Raw genomic sequence first — 22,278 nt, forward strand, 5'->3', positions numbered from 1 at the left:
GCTACTTGACTTAAATACAGTTTTGCTGATGATATCAATTTAAAGACGAGAGAAGCTTTTTTACTAAACAGAAACTCTTTCATTTGTATGAGATGTCCGAATCCTGGATTTTTGTCACATACTCTAGAAACGCTAGAAACTACCCTTTTCATTTTTATTTTTAGCTTATAATTCGACTAGTTAATTTATATACAACATTTTTAGTAAAGCCAAATACTTGTACAAAAATCTGAATTATCGTGAATGAGGAGTTTTTTTTGACGTTATTTTATTCAAAAAATGTTATAAGAACTAGCATGATGGCATTCTTGAGAGTTATGAATACATGATAATAAAAACATTCACATAAAATGGTGTTTAGCGTTATGTTTGTCATCAAATTCACATCAATTTAAGGGAAACAAATTCCCTTCAACCCTTCTCGGGAGGGTGGCATCGCGTGAGCGCGGCGCCAACATGAGGAATGGCCAAGTCAAATATAAATATACATAAATACGCAAACAAACCCGGCAGCGTTCAGAAAATTCACGTTTTGTAATGTGATCTCGAGTGCTTTCGGTAATTTTTTGACGGATTGCTTTTTTAATGCTTCTCCCGTAATGACAGGAATTGTTAATTTCCTGAACATTACACAGAAAAATAGTCACCCTCTTTTAATACATACATTCCGTGTAATTTTCTTGGGTTTCTTATACATTTTTAGGCGTGTAAATGGGGGATAATGTTATTTGAAATTTCAAATAATGATACAATTTATCGAGAACCTTGATAATGAACATGAAATTATAGGTTAATACAAAAGAGGAAATAAGAAATATTAAGCCTTTTTTATTTTGCATAAAGCTTCACAAAGCATAAATTTAAGTATTTTCGTCTTTGCATATAGCTTCCATTATAATTATATAAGATTTTTTTATTGATACCTTAGAAAAGAGATGAATTACATTTTTTTATGATTGGTATGGCGTTTAATGCTCTTTGCCTACTTGTTCGAAGAAACGGCGTGATGGTTACTTTGTTATTCATCTGTATTTATTTAATGCTACTGTAGACTGGTACCTAAAGCGTGAGACTGATCATCTTGCATTCATATAATTAAAAATCAAATTAATAATGCGTCAATTTGATGCAGTGCCCTATGCACCATATGGGTTAAATAATATCATAAATCGGCTAGTTAGAGCTGTATGGTGTAAAAAACGTGGTTTTAAATATTTCTACTTATATTATGGTAGAATATTTTTAAAGATAGAAATTAAACACTTCACAGCGTGGAAGATTAAATCCCGTTAAAGCCTTATCAGCATTTTTCAAAGCGACCTACATTCGAAACACCCCTGTATGAGTGTTTTATTATAGCTGTTTTTGTATCTAGGCCGCCAGTGCAGTGGTTATCAAAATGACCTATCGTAAAGTAGGGTATGAATCTGTTCAACTTGAACTAACAAACTTACTAACCATCACGCCATTCTTAGGGGAAGGCAGAGAGAATTAAAATGCAAAACTACTTATTATTTGCCAACGAAAACTGTTAAATAATTTTCCTTATAATGTACATATTAATCACAAATCATATCCGGTAAGAGTCTACGAGATTGAATAAGAAACACAAGGATAAGAGAAATATGCGAGATCGAAGATGTCGTTAGGTGGGGAAGGCAACGAAGAAAATAATGGTATATGCATGTAAAGAGAATGAAACCATCCAGACTCCCGGACATTGCACTGTTCGTCCAACAGCAAGGTAGACTACTCTCGTGGAGCCCACCAAAGACATAGATGGATTGATAGCTAGGAATAAACATCACATGAGGATAATTCATCTTAAAAATATGTCACAAGACCTACACCTAGAAGAAGAAGAAAAAGGATTTAAATCTTTGATACATCGTTTTTTTGCACATTCATATGAAAGATTCGTTTATTTTCATCCTTCTTCTTCATTTTTCCATAATAATAATAAATTGGGATAACTTATATAGCGCCATTTTCGTAAAATAATACCTCAAGGGTAATAAAACCTCATACCATCATCCTCGTATTAGTCTCCCCTCTTACCTTCGCCGGCTACAAATTACAAATGATTGGGAACGAACTATACATTTAAGATTTCTATTTTCATATTTATTGTGAGCTCTTTGAATTATCGACCCTTGAGTAGGTATCCCATAAGTAGGTATATCTATATACATCTGTTATTATTCCTTGTAGGGCGATTTCTCTAAATCTGCCTACAAGGCGTATTTTGTATCGGCAGATTGAAGTGAACCGTAGGTCGATCAAGTAGGAAACCTTAGACAATGCGGTTGGCAAAGTTCAGTGCGATTAAGTCTAAGCCGGTCTCACATTTCCCAGCCCCAGGACCGAGCCCTTACCTCAGCTGAACTGCGAAGGGTGAATGAAGCGACCCAAAAATAATTGGAACTATCTTCACTGAATAACCTGATTAGATTCGATTTCCTAGAGAATAGCCCACAATTTCAACTCTGTTATCATCATCGAAATGTATTTAAAATACCATACAATACAAGATATCGAAACATTTTTAGATTGTATAGAATTATTTATAAATTGTATTGACCCGTTCACTCTAAATTTTAATTAAATATTTACTTTCATTTTTAGAAATTCTTTTGTTCTTACAAACGATATGAAATCGGAACAAACAAAAAAAAATTTATAAAATTAATTAAGGGTATTTCAAGGTTTTGTCGAAACCGGTAGGTTCAATTGTATTGATAAAGAAAAGTGGTCAAAATAAAGTTAATTAACTTTTATAAAGTTTATAAAATGTGCCACAAAGTGTCTACAGAAAATATTCAAGGAAAGAAACTAAATTATTTAACTAAAACTAACTACATCTCACCAATAGATGTCACTAGTGAAGTTCTAGTGATTCATGAACAAGGTTTCTAAATTGGTTCATATATATAGAACTTCCAAGAATTTGAGTAGTGTGGTTGTCAATAATGGGTAGAATTGGTGAATGTTACACGTGTGTAAAGTGATCACTAAAACCAGCCTATGACGGTCGTAAGCCCCGTAAATGCCCAGACTTCCATATTCTTCTTCATCTTTGATGAGATGTCAAAAAATAATATGAAAATTACTCCTGTAATTGGAGATAATCCAGATTTTGTGAACAAGTATTTGGACACACTCAAAATGTTGTAAATAAATTATCTGGTCAAATTATAAGCTTAATAATAAAAATGAAAATGGTATTTTCTGGCGTTTCTCATGTGTGTGATTATAATCCAGGATTCGGATCTCACATAGGTACTAATATAAGAGTTTCTGCTGAATAAAAAGCTTCTTTACATCTCACCAATAGATGTCACTAGTGAAGTTCTAGTGATTCATGAACAAGGTTTCTAAATTGGTTCATATATATAGAACTTCCAAGAATTTGAGTAGTGTGGTTGTCAATAATGGGTAGAATTGGTGAATGTTACACGTGTGTAAAGTGATCACTCAAACCAGCCTATGACGGTCGTAAGCCCCGTAAATGCCCAGACTTCCATATTCTTCTTCATCTTTGATGAGATGTCAAAAAATAATATGAAAACTAACTTGTTAACCACCACGCTACAGGGGAAAATGAGAGGATATTATGCCATTCCATTTTTTTGTTAATTCGTAAACATTATTCAACTGTACCATTCATTCTCGTAGGACTAAAATGTGTAATTTTGAATTCGATTTGACTATTTTTGTGAAAAAAAAATCGACATTTTATATGTCTTGGGTAAACAATACTATTTTTGAAGAAATAATAAAAATATGTCTTTGTTTCTTTTATGTTCATATTTAATCGACAACCATCACACCTTTTCTCTTTTTACATAGACATTTGCCATGTATACTAGAAAAGGGAATCACATAGAAAACTTATTCCCTAGATATAATTTGATATTCACGACTAACATAAAAAACCCATTGAATATGTTAAATGATACCTGAGTAGGCATTCTTTTAAATCGATTTTCTATGGAGCCGTTATTTTAATCGTATTGCAATTAAACTATATTTACCTAATGTAATATTAATTTATGTGAGTTATGTTCTACTCTCCTCATAAATAAAAATCGATATTGTTGTTTATTTCTTTAATAAATTATCCAAATTTTAATTCTGGTTTGATTATACAATATCGTTGTGGACTGATCAAATTTTACAATTTTTAACCATATGATTGTCTTTATGAATATTTAATAAAATAAATAAAAATATATTTGTGTTTTATTTTGATAATTTTTATATTGTTTCATTTTAAGACACGAGATTTTTTTAATTAATTGATTCACTTTGGTTAGTTAATAAGAAAAAAAAATAAAGACGGGGATAGAATTACAAAGGAACATTCTTTTTCAATTAATTAAAAAATGCTTTGATTCATTAAAAATAAGAAAGTGATGACGTAAGAGTACCTTTTTCGAGTATATTTTGTTGAAAAGCAAGAAAATTACAATTCAATTGGTTTTTCCTGTAATGTAATAAGGTTCTTTCGCATTTCGGATACGATCGATACGGAATCAGTTTATCCGATGAATGTCAGATAAAAACAGGAATTGTGAAATTCTTTAAAAAGTCTATTTACTCGGAAAATACTTTCCCTGGCCCATAAAGTTGGCCGGTCCGGTGGAATTTCTGCCAACAATGGGCGACTGGCCGTTCGATTACGTGTTACTGCTTTAAGCCGCGCACATCGACTTTTTCATTAATTTCCAATTTTTCCGCCCCATAAGTAAAGTCACCGGCAAGTTTCTCCGAACGGGCGAGGCCAATTGATTTATATCCATCCCTGTAAAGGCTTTCCGCGAGTATCGCGTTCCGACCAAAGAATGCTGCCCTCTTAAAAACAACAACATAGTACCAATAAGATTTTATTTTATGTTTTAAGAAGTATGAGTTTATAACGTAAGTATATATATGTCCGCCTCCGTAGTGTAATGGTCAGCAAAGTACTGGAGGTCCTGGATTTGATTCCCAGGGGGGGGATTAAATAAATAATGATAATTGTTTTACGATAATATTTATTCAATATATTACCTGGACTGGCACCTGAAGCAGGGGGCTGATCACCTTTCCTTTATGTATTAACGATCAAGATAACACTGCGTTTATATGATGCAGTATCTTATGCACCATCAGATGTGGGTGAGAATTTGAAGATATGTTGATTATTTAAAATTAAACACTTTCATTATACCACTTATAGAGTTTAATTTCCCATGACTTTTTTCGATAACTACAGATATTTTAATCGTTAGTTTTTGTGAACGCCCGTCGATGAAAACATCTGTAGTTTTCGAAACTTGTCATGTGAAATAAACTTACAGGTAAATGGAAACACGTGTGTATTCGAGATAAGCTGTCAAAAAGTATGGTGCTCGCCATATGTAATGTTTAATATTGCATGTGTTGCTAATACCTGCCATTGCGGTTAAAAAATATTAAAAAAAACTTTTATTGAACAATGATATTTTTTATATTTTTATATTACCGGGTAAAAATATCGGTCACAGGTATTTAAAAACACGCTTGTAATTGAACGCAGCATTGTGTCAAAATTGCAAAGCAATCGTAGTGTAACTAAATAATTTTAGCAAAAGAACGTTTACATTTTTAGTAATACAGATTTAAAAAATAAAGGTGATAACATCGGGCATATTTCAATAGCTCTGCACATGAGTTTACACATATAACTGATTACACACATTAGGCCACCATAAATAAATAATACGACATGAGGAAAATCATGAACAGAGATTATTAATCTACTTTATGGGTCCAATTACACGTAATAGTTTGTTGCTGATATTGTTTTAAGACCATTTTACGCGAAATAAATGAACCTCGATAACTTTATGATTTTTAGCAACTCATTGCGTTGCGTTTTAATTATAAACTATTTTTAGTTTAATTTTGGTTAAAAGTGCCATTAATAAAATATTTTTCTTTTTTGCCATTGAAAAACTTGTATCTTATACTAAGTAATATTGAAAAAATAAATAAACGTTTAAATACTACGGAAGAGTCTGGAGCCTGGAAGCAGTTTGTAGACTCCATATTCTCTATACTGAAAATGGATATGACAAGCAATATTTAATGTATTTACAGACACACACACGTGTATATGCAGGCGCCGTGGCGTAGTCGGTTGACGCTCGACTCTCGAAACTGGCGTCGCGGGTTGTATTCCCGCAAATTGCAAAATGAATAAAATAAATACATATTTTCAATTTTTCTAGGTGTTTATGATGAATTTTTTAAATTGTGGTTTAAATAAACTTTTTTTAAAATTATTTTATATCTATTTATTGACTTGGCGTTTAATTTGTAGAACTCCATTTTAATTTATGTATTAATTTTAAATCAAACACAGATTTTTTGAGTCTACTAAGTTGTATTTTACTAACAAAAAACACATAAAAAATTATATTGTGACAATTGTTTCGCCTTGTTAGGGGATTATCAAACGAATGTCATTCGTTTGAGAATGCTCTAACAAGGCGAAACAATTGTCACAATATGATTTTTATGTGTTTTTTGTTAATAAAATACAACTTAGTAGACTCAAAAAATCTGTGTTTGATTTAAAATTAATACATTATTTAATATCACTCTCAACTGGTACATGAAGCACAATACCTTCACGTAAAATAATTAACGATCAAGATTTTTCAATTTCAATTTCAATTTTCAATTTTCAATTTTCAATTTATTCAACAAAAAAAATAGTATATACATAACAAACAATATTCAAGGCGTATATATTAAAAGTAAGCAAGAAGACTTAAAGGTGTAGAAGAATCCCGCTTCGGAAAACTCCTTCGGACACATGGAACAGATCAATATCCAATGTGATATTGTTCAACATAGCGGTAGCTCTTCTTACAGGCATAATCATCGGCAGGTTGGTCCTGTGTATAGGAATGTGAAACAATCTATGCCGACGCTGTCTCAGGTAACTATCGGGAACATACAGACCAATGTTCCGGATAATTTCAGGATTATCGATCATACCGCGCAACAATCGACTGAAATAACACTGCATTAATTCTATACAGTCTCCTATTCACTATTGCTATAAGAAGAAGAAATAAATCATAATAAAAAACCTAAATTCTTAAAAAGTGTCTTAAAAAGTCTTATAAATTATAATGTATTAAAAAGTTCAGATTTAGGCCTTAAGCATAACTGAAAACTGAAAAAAAATGAAAGCATCTCATTGGTGGTTATTTAAAGAACAAAAAATATTTTATTTTTTATTTTTAGGAAGATATTTAGAAACAACCTTTTTGATTTCAAATACACAATAAGGTTTTTACCCCTAAAATAGATCAAAACTGTTTTAAGAAAACTTTTTCACTGATTACTTTTTCCAATGTTGACTAAAATAGACAGATTAATGAACAAAGTGTTTTTTACCCTTATATTTATTTTGTTTCATCCTAAAAATTACCGAAAAGCATGACTTATTTCATTTTCCCTTCAAATAATAAACGTTCAATGTAAAGTTGCAATAAAGAAATGCAATATCCTTTGTACCATTTGGTTCCGGTAATGTTTCAAAGAAGAAAAAACTCAAAAAATTAAGATGTTTTTAATTATTATCAGTAAAATCATCGATATTATCAGCCTAAAAAAATATGATAATATGAAACAAATTACAAAAATGTCGTAACAATCCAGTTATTTGAGATTATGAATAGTTTTATTTTTTTATACTAGAAAATGCCACATTGTGTGCCATGTTTCTACATACGTGTAAGATTGATGTTTTAATTTTAAATCAAACACAGATTTTTTGAGTTTACTTTGTTGTATTTTATAGACAAAAACACATAGAAAATTAAAATAAAAAAAAATTAATGTTTTGACAATTGTTTCACCTGGTTATGACATTTTTAAACATTCGTTTGAAAATGCCAAAACCAGGCAAAACAATTGTCACAATATTCATTTTTTATGTGTTTTTGTTAATAATACAACTAGTTGACTCAAAAAATCTATGTTTGATTCAAAATTAATACATTATTAAAATGGAGTTCTACAAATTCAACGCCAAATCAATAAATAATATACATGTAAGACGTTGCTTTCGTTTAAAGATATCTCATTTTCAGATGAAAAAAGGTTTTTAGCATTTTTCATCAATATACAATAGTATTAGATTAAAACCAATAGTAATATTTTTTTCTAGCTTTTCCACTTTATTTTTATTTGACCAGCGACCGGGTTTCGTTGTTACCGACATCATCAGACTGGTCTGATGATGTCGGTAACGATGAAACCCGGTAGCTGGTAAAATAAAAATAAAGTGGAAAAGCTAAAAATATTGGTTCTAATCTAATAATATATTAAAATGCAATTCCATCACGAAGTTTCCGTGGATAATATAAATTTTTCATCAACTTTCTTTGAATACAAAAACACGATTGATGTAGAATTTTGTACGTACACATACAAAATTAAGAAAAAAAAAATTAATCCTGTATTTTCTTTATACCTCGAGTAAAGAGAGCTTTGTGACAGGGCGCAAATTAAAATACACCAGTCAACTTTAGAGACAACATGTGGGTGAGGCATTAGCTTACTCGATTTCAAAGGTCGTCCAGGATTAAATCACTTCAACTGCTCAAGTCATACCCACGCCGGATCAAAATTACTTCATTAATTAAATCTGCTTGCGAGTACGTTAATAACTCCGTGACGTGACCGAGTAGAATGATTTCATACATGATGGCTTCATTGGACGAATAGTGTAAGTCCATTAAAAAAAACTATTTCAATAATTAATTCGGCAGCCACTTTGTGGTAAAATCTATCCATTTTTAATTAATGTTTTACTTAGTGAATACTGCTATTTCTTAAAATGTACTGTGACACGTGTTTCGTAGCATTTCGCATCATTTGATACGGTGTTTGAAAATGACGCGGAATGCATCGAAACACGTGTCACAGTAGATTTTAAGAAATAGTGGTATTTACTATGTAAAACATTAATTAAAAAAAAAACTAGTCGATATTTTGGATAGATTATTTTTATATGTCATTATTTCAAAAGCAATGTTAATATTGTATATTAATGTAATTCACTTTTTTATATTTGATTTCATAATATATCAAATAACAAAAATCTATATAAATATTCATCTGTTAAAAATATAAATCCTCTTAGATTATTTTGTCCGCCTTTGTAGCGCAATGGTCAGCACGCTCGGCTACCATACTAGTGGTCCCGGGTTCGATACCCAGGGGGGGTCAAAAATATTTGTAATTTTTCATTCAAATATTTATTCAATATTACACTAGACTAGTACCTGGAGCGGAGGACTGATCACCTTTGCTTCATTTGTTAACGATCAAGATAACACTGCGTTTATATGATGCAGTGCCCTATGAATCATTTGGTATGGATGAGGGTTTGAATGAAAAAATATATTATTCACCAAGGCCAAGGACTTGAAATTTTAACACAATATTGCATTCTTATACGTACGTGTTTAAATCAATCTACGAGTATAAATAAAAATGCAAATTTCCATTGGCTCAAAATCATAAATCTCATCGTTATTCATCGGTTGTATTGAAATTTTGACACAACATTGCATAGAAAGACAAGTTAAAGGAAAAAAAAATTGTTAAAAGAGTTTTTTCCGTAATGGCAGCGCCACCTGTTTAATGTAACAACAACACGCGCAAAAGTTTACGTTACTCATAGTGGGCAGCGTGCTTGTTAAATAATAATTTACATTTAAAAAAAAATTAATGATCTTTTTCTCTGTCCATTTGTAAAATAGTAAGTTATACTGATTGATCAAATTCACCGAACGAACGTAGGTACACTGATAAATGTACGTACCCGCTTCCCCTAGAATAACACACCATTCAACATTATTTGAGTAATTTAAAAATAACTATCCCAGAGAGGAATTTTCGTTCGTTATTTTTTATCGGTTTGAAGGGATCTAAATTTTAAATCTTTCAGTTAAGTTTTATATGAAATATTAAATTATACCTTTACTTTGATCATCAGTATCTAAACGGGAAAGTAAAATGTAATAGAAATTGACATAATGTAAAAAAACGTAGGATTAAGAAAATGAAATTCTCCATTTGAGGTAATAATGAATTGATTATAACACACACCATAGGACTGTTGAAATTTCAATGGTGTAAATGGGGTCTCATAAAGATAATATCATTATTTTCAGACCATTGCATTGCGTACTACATATATACTGAATTTCAGGAATATAACAATTATAATTAATGACAATTTATATGGATATGAATTTTTAATTTAAACTCAAAGAGACTTTAGTTATTCTTTACTATGGAATTAAGTTTTGTACTGACATTTGTTGGTAGAACTATATAGATTTTTCCACTTTATTTGATTTGAACAGTGACCGGGTTTCGTTGATTTGATGATGTCGGTAATGGCAAAAACTGGTCGTTGATCATAATATCAAATAAAATGAAAATATAAAAAAACATGAACTTTTTGTTTTATCATATAATAACAAGACATCTACCATTTGATAAAAGTTTAAATGATTCAAGTTAAGAAACTCAAGGTTAAATAAATTATTACTTTATGGGAAAAAAGATGAAATATAGTCAACTTCTTACCATTATCGAAACTCAATTGTGCATATGGCACAGTGTTTAAAAGAAACAGAACTTTTTCAAGTTAAAAACATGACCATAAATGCATGACTTCCAAAATTTTGAGTAGTATGGTTGTCAACCATATTGTAGTCATACAGGAGAAAGTGACCAATTGCATTTTTTACATAAACGTGATTGACTATTCGATACCTTACTAGCTTAATGTTGCCCTGAAAAAACTCAAAAGCATTTTAATCTTGAAAGAATAATATATTGATGTGTTAAAAATGACTAACTGCATTGATGTTTATTTTCTTGCAAGCAAAGGTGACTTAAATAGCCTTCATGAACGTTTTACGTTTCGTTAGTTGGTCACTTTCTCCTGTACGACTACGATATGTAGAATGGTGAATGTTACACGTGTGTAAAACAATCACATAGCCAGCCTTTAAGAGGTCGTAAGCCCTGTAAATACCCATACTTCCAAATTCTTCTTTATCTTTGTTGAGATGACAAAAATGTAAATTGACATAGTGGAGAAACTCAGGCTTGTGAGTATTTGGACACACTCAAAGTGTTATGATGAATTTGTAATGTTAACGCTGTTCTGACAAATTGATTCGTGTGATAAATCCCTTAACCTGACTTACTCCGTCAAGTGGGGTGAAGTTACCTTAATGCAAAACTTTGTCCATGGTATAAAACCACCATCCGTCTATGACAGTATCAGACGCCATCATTGAGCCGATCGCGGGATTTGCATACTCACTTGACCGGTTTTGTTTTTGACAAATTGCTTCACATTCAAGGGCCAGCGTGTGTTGTAAACCAAAATGAGGCTCAGCCGAGGATAAATACATTTTGATCCCCCATTTTAGATCAAAACAATGGACATGAATATCCTACTCCATGAAATATATTGAGTTTCATAACTACCAAATAAATATCAGAAGTGAGTCTGAAAAAACAGCAACAAATCAATTGTTCTTTCGAATTCACTGATTCTGCATTAACTCTAGATTGTAGAACATTCGTAAAATTTACGACGAACAACGAATCTGTGGGGAGAACCGAGTTAATACATGTAAAGAATGCAGTAGCAACTAGCATGTACCTAATTTTTTTACCGATATTTTGTGTTCGTAGTCCACTCAAACTCAATAACTCTTTCTGAGTTTCTGAGTTTGAGTCAGTTATAAGTTGTTATAATATATTTTTACTAAGATCAAAGTTATAACAATATTATTAATATTTCTTGTTTGTGTTTTCAGTTATCAATAATATTGTCTTTCAGTGTATTTTTTTACCGCAAAAAATATTGCCTGAATCTCATTCGATTTGTGCTCAATATTGCCACGAAAATTTAGCGAATTCTCCGATTTCACCGCGTTTCGTATGTTCTTAGCAGAATAAACACGTCTTTCGGCGTAATTATTATTTTGTTCTCTATATTAATGCTCGCAAAAGTGGACTAAAACGTAGCACTTGATTTGCCCGCCTATTGACAGCTTGTTTTTCTGCGTAATCTCACCGTTTTGGTTGGTACCCAAGTAGTGAGGAAGTTTCACTTGCTCCAGTGTGTTCCAGATTACTTCCGGTTGATTTGATCCCTGTTTTAGACTTGTGTACCCAGCGTAGTGGAAAAAGGATACAGGAACTATCCACACTTACTTTCGAGCGTAAGGAACTTCGTTTGTTCAAGACATTTTGTAAAACAAAACAAAATGATAAATCAATGTGGACTTTCGTTCTCAGATTCACTGACCCTTTGTTTATTTATTGGAAATTTTTTGTTGTTGTCGATATTTTTCCTTCATATCAAGTTTTTGATCTCTTTTTGTATTTTATTATTATAATTATTTTAAAAAACTTATTATCATGCCGTTTTCCGCAGGGGTAGGCAAAGAGAATAAGAATGCCACACAAATCTATATTTTCTAACACTCTTCATTTCTGCCACATTAATGCATTCCTTCTAACATATAAGCCGATTATTTCAACTCCTGACCTGACCACTTTCAAGTATTTGAAATATTTGACAGTTTATGATGATAAAATTGTTTAAATTCCAGATCTTTGTATTCTATCGAAAAGTAATTTTAAATTATTACATCACACACTTGATTATTCATAAAGTGTTTCAATTTCAAAATATATTATTAGATTAAAACCAATATTTTTGGCTTTTCCACTTTATTTTTATTTGACCAGCGACCGGATTTCGTCGTTACTGACATCATCAGACTGGTGATGTCGGTAACGACGAAACCCGGTCGCTGGTCAAATAAAAATAAAGTGGAAAAGCTAAAAATATTGGTTTTAATCTAATAATATATTAAAAATGCAATTCCATCACGAAGTGTCAGTGGATAATATAAATCTATTCAATTTTAAAATGTTACAATTAGAATGTAAATATGAAAGAGATGGATGTCTGAGCATCTCAGGGCTTATGAAGCTACGTATAATTCACAAATATCTCAACTGGTAAATACCACTATTTGAAAAATATATTGTGATGTGTTTCACGCATAATTTTTTATTAATTGGTGTTAATTGAAATACGTGTCGCTATAGATTTAGGAAAAAGTGGCATTTACCAAGTAAAACAAATGGATAGATATTACTTCGAATTGATTATTGAATACATTTTAAAAATCATATTAAGCTTAGCTTCGAAAACTAGTTGTCAAAAATAAACGCAAACGGTAAAAAAACAAGTGTTTTCCTTAATAATTTCAACATCTCTTACTACAAAGTAAATGCTGAAACAATAAATAAAAATCATATTACTGAGAGTAGGGAGAATCTAATGTTTCGCAATTCATAATTGTTCATTCTTTTTTATAATGCAATTGATCAATCTGAGCCATGGCAATGCTTGGCTAGGTAGGTACATATTTTTTCTTTAAATATTAAAAATTCATAACTTAACAGACATGGATTCTCAACCCTCGACATATTTCGTATACAGATACTGTCTCTCGGGAAGAATGGCTTGTCACAACGCAGTATGCACTATGTAACCATTCGATACCAGATTTTGCGGTCGATTTGCCATCACGCTATATCTAATTTGAACACGCCACCAGCACACTACGGGGTATGTAGCCCGTGTGCACCCTACTGATAACCCTTCGCCTATGCCAATACACACATACGCACATACAACACTACCATAATATACTCGTGGGACATAACTTCCATCACTTACGTGTGAAAGACTATCAACTGAACCTTTTTTGCAAAATAATTCAAGAAAAAAAGCGTTTAAAAAATGTTTAAAAATACAGTTCAACGAAAAAATTACAAAGAGAAATTTTAACCAAATAATAGTATATTACATATCTGTTTTACAAGATACATATTTATCCTAAGACATATGTACTTATCTTTTATAAATGTGGTTATATACAATCGTGGGACAAAACTTCCATCGCTTGAGTATTAAAGACTATAAACTGATTCATTTTAATAAAATGAGAAAAAACGGGTATAAAAATTAATTGAAAATACAGTTCAACAAAAAAAATTGAAAAAATTGAAAACTTATTAATAATCATTACACATCTCTTTTAATACATACATATTTAAGACATACTATATAAGTACAGAACATTTATGACTGTCGTTATATACACTTTGGATATAACTCATAACGCTTAAGTCTAAAATACTATCAAGTAAAGCTTTTTTTTGCAAATAATTTAAGAAAAAAACAAATGTGAAAATTTATTTAAAACACAGTTCACCAAAAAAATTCAGAAGAAAATGTAAACCGAATAACAAGAACGTAATTTTTTAAAAATACTATCATGTTTATCCTAAGATATACGTACCTTACTTTTCTTCAAGATACGTATACATTAGTAGTGTTTAGGTTAAAGGACGTATTCAGAGCACGGGTATGCAATCCCTAGAACCTTTTCCTATTGCTGCATTGCTGCTATTTACCTTTTTCTATCTAATATTTATGTGACTATATAAAAAATATTTTTTTACTATTCCACAAAGTTAACGTCAAATCAATAAATTAACAGAAGATGTTTTAAAACAGTTTTTATTGGTTCTGATAAAAAAAATGATTAAACGATAGTTATAAGTAATCAACCATGTTTTCCCATAAAAGTAGTACTGCACTTTTATTTTACTTACATAAAAATCATATTTTTCAGTAACCTATCCTTAGGAAGAAGTAATGTCGCAGTGAAAAATGCTACTTTGAATTTTAAACCAATATATCGGTCGATAGTGTCACATACAATGGCTTATTAAAGTTTTACCGTGTTGTATTTGAAAACATTAATCAGAGATTTATATTAGCGATGTTATTTTAAAACGTCATTTCCATGAAACATCGAAGCAGGCAATATTTAATGGTCGTGAATCCTCAAATCGTTCAATCACTAATGTAGGCATTTACATGATGATTCATTTTTAGTTGCATAACTGTTTGCATTCAAGCACGAATACAATAGACAATAGTATAAAGTATGTACACATATTAATATAAAATACAATGTATTCAATAAATGCTGGAGTGTAAAAACACTTATATTTATTTAAACCTCCCCTGGGAATCGAACAACGGACCTCCAGCACGGTACATAAATATATGTTTATGTACATATATATATATATATATATATATATATATATATATATATATATATATATATATATATATATATATATATATATATATATATATATATATATATATATATATATATATATATATATATATATATATATATATATATATATGTGTGTGTACGTGTGTGTATATTGTTATGTATTGGTTCATATATATAAGCACATGACACCTTAATTGTCCATCGTCCAAGAATCTAATATAAATTATATATTTCTTTATAACTATAACGATAAGTCTTTGTATGTTTATACGGTCTATTTTTTGTGATTATGAAGGTATTATTAGCATGTGATGAACAAATTGTTACTAAGAACTTTTTAAGGAAAAAAAATTAAATGATTTGAAGAAGAAAAAAAAACATCGAAAAAATCCCATCCTCTCTGCAGCCTAAAACTTATCGTCGTTCGTAATCTACGAGCAACTAAATAGGTACGCATCTAAAATGATCATTTTTTCCCGTGGGGTCTTCTTATTTTAAGGCATCGACTGATGATTTATGGTCTGATTTCACCCCCAGCCCCTATCAGGGAACCTTTTAATTCCCCCGAACGCCTGCCCAAGTTTGCTATGCAAATGAGCGGATCCATCCCTCTACTGTTAGCGCTTATAGGCTGATGTTACCCTGATACCTTCGGTTACACCAGCACCCCTTAAATGTAAAAATTCTCATACCGATAAAAGTCATGAAATAGATTTTTATTTAAATATTTAATTAAATTTAAAAGATTACATTTAACACTTTAAAAACTGTATGCTTGAAGCTTTTTCTAGTTCACATTAACCTATCTGGTAGTGAGTTTCTGCGGACAAAACTGTGTCTGGGGAGTGAGTTTTTTTTTAAATTTTATATCACAGTCGATGCTATATGAAATAAGATTTCTTGAATATTTATTTACACCAGTTAACATGATTGATCGAAAAATCGATTATATTGACATAAATCTAGTTTTGATATGAATCATGCCGTAAATCATGCTTTGTATCGGCCGTTCAAGTACGGCCATACCAACTCCCGGGCAGATTAATACCATTTTTTCTTTATAAGAATTTATGTAAAATACAAGGGTATTTATTCCTTGCACACGTGAAAGTGAAGAATAATGTTGGCAAATAAGGATAATAATATAATTAAATAAATGCAATGTCGGAATGCGATCTCTCAGACAAATGCGGAGCGAAATGACGTATAAAATATGTTCGAAAAATTAAATAAAGAAAGAATGCAAGGCTGTCACAAGTTTAACAGATAAAATTTAGAAACAGTTTTGTGAGATAGTTTGGACAACCTATAATAATGTATAAATTCATTAATAAATTTTATCGATGAACCATCCCTTTTTGGGCACATGTTATTGTCGCAGACCAGATGTCCTTTATTCATTCGCTTTTGTCACATATTGACTCATTTCTGCTGAAAAAGTAACTTCACTTTAAAATGTAGAAAATACCGACTTTGCTGTTTTCAACAATATATTGTGTGTAACATAGTTACATACACAAGTATCCTTGAAGTAAAATAAAATCTTGTCTATTTCATACCTGTATTTTTCAGATGTTCGATTAAAAAAGTTAATTAAAAGTAAAAATTGTATCATAAAAAAGTGAACTCTTTCCATTGAAAATGGCCCCTCTGCAAACAAGAAAACTTTACAGGATTAGACTTATTTAATTTGGTAAAAAAATATCTTTGCCAAGGTTCTTCACTAATTTAGGAGATACTTCAAAACATTTTTGCCACACTTCTGATTTAATCTCAACTCTTTCATTATAAAAAGAAGCAATGAAGAATGTTGTATTTTCTTTACAAAGGATAAGCTCATTCTTCAATCTTCCCGTACAATGAGGCTCTATAGACAGTGTTCTGTTTCATCTTTTATCGGAAAGGTTCAATCTCCAGAACAAAGTGGAGAGCGATCCGTTTCGGAGGCTGTAGCATTGGGATATTTCAATAGAAAAGAGGAATTTCAATAATTATCGGGGAATAAGGTATGGAGGGATTAATATATTAATTTGAGCCTACGCTTTGTTCAACTACAAGTTCAGACCTTTGTGTATTTCACACCGACCACAATTCTACTGAAAGCATTCTAACAAATGGACAAGATGAGATAAAGTCCAATGCTATTCAGGCTTCAAACGTTTATTCTTAAATGGACGTAAATTATGTTTTCTTCATTTTTTGAAAGGTAATTTTTAGCAGCTCAAAGAAACCTAACATATTACTGAAATAACTCTTTACATGTTAGCTTTAAATTGGTGGAAGTGGCAAATACTGTTTGGAAAGAATGGAGTTATATTCTTTCTACCTACCCCTAGGAGGGAGCAGCGTGATGGTTAGTCAACAAGTTAGAAAGTCTAATTTATATTTGAAGCACTAACTTATTGATTTTACATTTTATAATCAAAATGTATTTAATGTCATTTATAGTGTTTTAAAAACCTAAGTTACATTTTAATTATAAAGTTAGTTAGTTTTAAGTACATACCCCTGCGGTGTTCTCTTTACGTACCAAGGTCTCTTATTATGCATCGTAACGACCAGCTATTTTAGAAATATTTAAATTGATAACCTAACATTTCACGGGTCTTGCCTAGTGAGACGTCCATCAAAAAATAAAACATATAAAGTATTGCAAAAAGTAATAAATAACACAACAACAAAAAAATAAGAAAACAAAAATGACGTTGTCTATTGAGATTGGAATATGAAAGCCTGAACATTTTAACAGGCGAGATCTGACATTGATTTTATTCAAATCTATCATTGGCTAGTTGTAGTGATCACTTTATGCACAGTGTAATATTCACCATTCTACTCATGATTGATAACCACATGACTTAAATTTAGGAAAATTTCAATGTTCTTAAATTAAAAAGATTTTATTGACTTTGTTTAGTTACTTGTTTAGTTGTTCGTCTACTACATACGTAAGTATATGGTTGATATACGTTTTTTTGTGAGTAAATACTTTCACAAAATGTTGATAATTTTTTTTTGTATTTTCTTTTGCATACCAGTAGAAGCCTAAAAATATCGTTTCCCATTTTATTTAAATTTTATTAAGAACGTTTTTTATTCACAAAATTTCTAATAAACTAATCCATTCTTGTCACAAATACTGGGTTCGCTCTACTCTGAAATTATTTTTATCGTTGGTTGTTACATGATATAAATAACTCAAAGTAGAGTAAATTCAACGAATGCGAACAAAAAATTGGTAACAATAATTTTTTTTAACTTTTTCTTAAAATCTGTTGCGACACGTGTTTGGTTGCACTGTCACATATAAACACCGTATATGGTATTTGAACATGTACTTCGAAATTCATATCACAATAGAATAAGGACAAATTGGTAAAATTTAAATTTAAAATATAAAGATAACACCAAAAACTGACTATAAATTAATATAAGTAGGTTTGACTACGATCCCCTTAGTTAAATTTGAAATTTTCGACGTGATATTATATTATTTATATCTTATATAAATTCTATTTAAGTACATTATAATATTGGTAGCAATCACTATTAATTATGAATCCATTTAGCATCAACGCCAGCAGGGTAAACTATAATTAGCAAATACAATTAACTTACAAGTTGTAATGGACGTCCGCCATGTTGGGTCTGTGACGTAATGCCTCGTGGAAGGCTACTTCGGCCTCCTTCGCTCTTCCCAATCCACTTAGTACGCTTCCCAAGTTCCCGAAGGCTGAAACAAACGGAATATAAGATCAAAACGAGTCACAAAGCAACGCCAGACAGCTGTACTTGGTACAAAGTTGGTACTCGTGTACGTACAGTGCGCCTGCACTGAGCTCTCAGATGTAATTGTTTCACATTAAGGGCATCGCAACATAGTATCTTCAAACATGTTTAATTTACTATCAACCCTCGAATGCCAAGTATTCGTTAAGTCGCAACTTAATTTTATCTAAATCAGGTAACATTTTACGTAATTGTTTTTATTTTCTAAAAACACCGTTTTTGCATTGAACAAAATAAGTTTTTCTTGTAAATAATTATATGATTTTTTGAAGAAAAGAGTCATTAAAGGGAAAGAAGTTAAAAAAAACTTTAAAAATATTTCTTCTATATATATTCCAAGAAACAAGAAAAAAATCAAATTAACATTTTCAAATTGACCGTAAACACACGTGAAGCCCTGAGTGCGGCTGAGCGCATTCACATCTGAACTCTCGATTATATCTAGCTCGTAATTATGATCCTGTACGTTACAATTTAAAAAATCAGATTATATAAATCAAATAAAAATACTACTATCAACCCTTAACCGAACTGATATACTGGTTGTATAATTTTTATTTTCAAATTGAAATTGAAATTGGTAATTACCGGTGTAATGGTCAGCATGGTTAGCTACCGTACTAGAGGTTCCGGGGTCGATTCCCAGAGTCCAAGGAGATTGATCATTTGCATACATTTGTATGACTTATTCGATTAAATTTGACTGTCAATAATGGGTAGAATGGTGAATGTAACACGTGTATTTGATCACTTAACCAGCATATGACAGGTCATAAGTCATATTCTTCTTTATCGTTTTTGAGATGTCAAAAAATTTAAATTATAATTATTATTAGGAAAAATATATATTTAAAAAATGTGTTTACGACATTTTGACTGTGTCCAAATCTGGATCACATTTAATTAAAGGAGTTATTTATATTATTATTTTCTGTCATCTCAACATGCATGAAGAAGAATTTGAATATAATACAGTCGTTAGCTCCGCAATTGCCCAGATTTCCATATTCTTCTTCATCTATGTTGAGATGTCAAAAAATAAAATAAATGTTTTTAATTATCTTACTTCGACTATATGCAGTGCTGCCTTCACAGATCAAGTATAAACTTCCCTGGGGTCTTCAACAAAGGACATGCGATAAAATCTATCCGTAGAAAGCCAAAGGATTTGGCAAACTCCCATCCGAACTCGTCGCGATAATGAGAGAAGTCGCAAGGGTGAAGGAATAGTAGGGGCTGGCGACTTAACATCTCAAAAGATACCCTTCAGGACGTTTCCCCACTTTTCTCCATCATGTCATATTATATGACCACCCCGAGCTAGTGTAACGACAATGAAGCGAGAGAAATGATAATATATATTTTGATGATGTCGACAAATCATATCCTAACAGGTTCAATGTATTTTTATGTGTTTTTTAGAGTGAGTTTGGATAATAAATTACGAAAAAACCCCGACTTAAGTCCTCTCACCTCCATCTTCACACTTCTTACGACCATTCAATAAAGCGTTAAACCTATGACAAAGGAAACATTATCTTCCCTAAAAACCTTTGATCTTTTCTTTGAAATTGCATATTTTCTCGCGTGAATTCTTTTGGAGTAGAATGTTTCAATTTTTTACTCAATTTAAGTAAAAGGTTATTTGTCACGACTCCAAAAGATCATAATAAATAATAATAAATCCCTTATCTGCACCTTAATGGTGCATAGGGCACTGCGTCTTATAAACGCAGTGTTATCTTGATCGTTTTACACATGAATTAAAGGTGATCAGCCCTCCGCTTCAGGCAGTCCAGGGTAATATTAAATAAATATTAGATTTAAAAATTAACATATATTTATTTGACCCCCCCCTGGGAATCGAACCCGGGACCTCCAGAACGGTAGCCGAGCGTGCTGACCATTACACTACGAAGGCGGAAAATATCATCACTTATTTTTAAGCAATGATATAATCATTGTGACTAAACGCAGCATACCATTTTTCGTTTTCAAATTGGATCGAGGATATATTCCTTATGTTAACGAATTCTAAAGACTTATCTCATATAAAACTAATCATGATGCCGCCTCCAGTAGGAGTTGGCAGAGAGAATAGGACACCACACCAATATGTCTTTGCAAATAATCTACGCTTCTTCCGCATTCATGCAACTCTTCATACGTACATGCCAGTCGATTATTTCAGCTCCCAAACTGGAACAGTCCTTTCTTCACTCATTCCGTTCACATCCTTAACCATTTCAAAACATATTTCTGAATTTTATTACACACATGTTTATATATAAATATACATAAATAAATATATATATATTTATATATATATATATATATATATATATATATATATATATATATATATATATATATATATATATATATATATATATATATATATATATATATTATTTTTTATGTGTGTATATATGCGTGTATGTGTATAAAGATATATAAACTTTATATTTACGAGATCAACACATAAAAAATCTTGAGTAGCTCCCGAAAATATTAAATGAAGTAGTAAACGAAAAAGTTTTATTTATCAATCCATATACCTAAGTGCTATTATTATTTTCATTTAATCCGATAAGAATTTCAGAAAAATAAGCTCATAGGCGCCTTTATTTGGGAAATTGGATTTCGTGGATTGGGAATAATTATAATCAAAAGTTTTGAGATTTCCATTTCTTCGTCGTAGCTTAGAAACTTCCTTAATAGCTTCTGCTTTCGAAGGCATCAAGAAGCACCAAAATATCCGAACGGTTTACGCACTCCTATATAGAAAACCATAACAATTAATTAATAAAATGGTCTATTAATTTCCCAACGAATTCCCATAGAAATTCTATTTTGGACAGAACCGGTTACGAATTGAGTGGTCTCGTGATCAGGAATTTAGTATAAATTCAATAGTTAAGGATATTTTAACCTTTTCCGTACCGATTATTAAAAAAAATACACATGATTCAATGGGGGGTACTAAAATACCCACTTCATATTTGTATGGAGTTTGTAGTACGCAGTTTGCAGCAAGTACCAACTTTCAAACTGGACTGAGTCAAGTGCCGACTGAATGCGGTGGTTACCTGATAGGTGAGAGGCTAGAAATCGGATTAAATGAAATATAAGTAGTCTAGTTGTATCGCTCTCTCCTTATAGAAATAAAACATTTATTATAGTGAAAGAAATAACATGTTGCTAGCAGACAAACAATTAACTTGGTTAT

Source organism: Brachycentrus maculatus, unplaced genomic scaffold, assembly GCF_059751285.1.
Source record: "Brachycentrus maculatus isolate JH-2025_06_01 unplaced genomic scaffold, ASM5975128v1 h1tg000630l, whole genome shotgun sequence".
Lineage (NCBI taxonomy): Eukaryota > Metazoa > Arthropoda > Insecta > Trichoptera > Brachycentridae > Brachycentrus > Brachycentrus maculatus.